At 51.2% G+C, this 2,377-nt stretch overlaps 1 protein-coding gene across 1 annotated transcript in view; it reads right to left on the reverse strand.

Moving 5' to 3' along the window:
* Window positions 1-1,108: 1,108 nt before the first annotated feature.
* LOC142481329 (beta-arrestin-2-like) overlaps window positions 1,109-2,377 on the reverse strand; it is a gene marked incomplete at its 5' end in the record, with an annotated part of 23,919 nt that continues 22,650 nt past the window's right edge. Inside the window, one exon of the mRNA XM_075582795.1 lies at window positions 1,109-2,377. This exon is cut by the window's right edge and continues 586 nt beyond it.

Genomic DNA, 2,377 nt, shown 5'->3' on the forward strand with positions numbered 1-2,377 from the left:
TGTCAAAAAAAATTATTTACAATTTGTTGGTTAAGATTTTATAGAGCATGGATACATACAACCTTCCCTTACTGATACCCAGTAGACGTTTCAAGGGATTTAGGATTAAGAAGTCGCCAACCTTTGGGGTTTTCGGACTCTTGAGTCCGACCAGAAATGGTAACGTGTGCTTAACGAATGCTCGTAAGTTGATTGAACTAATTATAGAGTCGAAACTCTAAAGCCAGAGCAGAGGAATCGTCGACTCTCGGACAAAGACGGGAAGACCCTACGAGTGAAGTTACACCAATATACGAATACTGAAGGTTTCAATGATCGTGACCAGGCGGGGTGGGACGACTTTTCGGCGCGTGTGCCCGCTGCCCCGCCGCACCCCCAGCGTCTGTGCCGGCGTCAAATGACGTCACGTCACATAATGCCATGGCGACGTGTCGCCTGAATCAAGGTAAGCGAGGTAGGGGCCTCGCGCGGTCCCCCCCCCCCCCCCGGATTTAATTTAAATGGCTTGGGGAAGAGCGCGGGACCTCTGTAACCGCCCCTCCCCCCCCCCCGATCTTGACCCCCACTAGCACAGACCATCAACCGCTTGGATGACATCATCGCCAGGGATCAGGCCAAATGCGAGTGTGCGGTATCAGGCACAGATTACCACGCTCCGCTTGCTAGCGAGAGTGCGAGCTCGCGCGGCTGCAGCACAAGCGATCCCTGCTCATAGCGCTGGCGGCGATGAGGGGGCGTGGCGGGGACGCGTCACGAAGCTGGCCCGCCCTTCCTTGGCCGAACCGGCTCCACGTGACGCCGACGCCACGCGGCAGCTGCCCCGAGAAGACAAAAAAAAAAATAAACGCCGTCTCCTCAAAACGCTGCAGCGTCAACGCCGCCTCCTCGCCCCGCAGGCACCTGGCTAACTGCGATAGCCCAATGCCTGAAGTGTGCGTGAAGCGCGCGCAACTCCTCCGCTATAAGCTCGCGCTGCGTATATCTCCCTGGCATTGCTAAGCTCTCACAGATGTCCGGGACCCTCCCGCGCAACGCGTGATTTAACGCGTCGCCGCGCCTCTCCCCCCCCCCCCCCCCCGCGAGACGAACGAAGGACACGAGACCGCCGCCCGATTCCAAATTTTTTGTTTTTATTTCTCACTTCCTAATATTTGTAGCAAAAAACAAACAAAATAAAAAGTTAAAAAATAAAGCGTTTTCTTTTCTTTTTGTTACCCGTGAAGCTGTTTTAACAAAACACAGAAAGATTCAATATACATCCGGAGACAAAATATATTACGGCTCGAGGCAAAAAAAAACAAAAAACACACACAAAGAACACAAAATATCTTTTAAAAAAAAAAATCGAGAGAGGAGGGACAGAGGGGACGCCGCGCGTCACCGCCATTTTGTGCGGAGGGAAGCGGCCCGTTGTTTATTCACAGATTGCGAGCAGGCTGTCCCCCGGGAGGGACGGGCGCGCCCTGAATCATGGCGCCGGGCGCGTCAGAGAGAGCGTGAGATTATCGCAGAGTTCCCGGAGACCGCGTGCGCTGCCTCTGTCTCTTCCTCTACCCTCCGTTATCAGCAGGTCTCGGGGAGTGGGGGGGGGGGGGGGACTTTTCAGCACATTGTATGTGGGGGGGGGGGGGGGTCGCGCTTTTCTAAGCCCCTCCCACTCCCCCGTCATCTTGTGAAGCTCTCCTGTAAACCACTATACATTATTTCAGGTCTCTAGAGGGCGGGGAGGTTGTCTACTGCAGAGGTGTATGTGTGTGTGTGTGTGTGTGTGTGTGTGTGTATGTATGCATGTGTGTGTGTGTGTGTGTATGTATGCATATATGTGTGCGTGTGTGTGGTTTGTGTATGCATATGTGTGTGCGTGCGCGCGTGTATGTATATGTGTGTATGTATATATATATATACACACACACATATATATACATACATGCACAGAAGAAATAGACGCAAAGCTGACACGAAACGTGAAACGTCACGTTGCAACATGTATTAAAATAAGAGGATGAATGATTTGGCGCGCGCACACACACACACACACACACACACACACACACGTCATGATTTCTCTTAATAAAAGGTCTGTGTATGTACACATCCTCCAAAACATTCCTCCTGTACATTTAACTCATCTTCTTACCTGACGTTGTGACACGTCTGTGAGCTCTTCACTACTGTTTCTTCATCACACACACACCACACGCACACGCACGCACACACGCACACACACACACACACACACACACAATAACAACACAAGCATTGCAGCCACTTCTATCTTATATACAGCTCACCCCTTAACAAGTTGTATACACACACACACACACAATAACAACACAAGCATTGCAGCCGCTTCTATCTTATATACAGCTCACCACTT

Source organism: Ascaphus truei, unplaced genomic scaffold, assembly GCF_040206685.1.
Source record: "Ascaphus truei isolate aAscTru1 unplaced genomic scaffold, aAscTru1.hap1 HAP1_SCAFFOLD_2531, whole genome shotgun sequence".
NCBI lineage: Eukaryota > Metazoa > Chordata > Amphibia > Anura > Ascaphidae > Ascaphus > Ascaphus truei.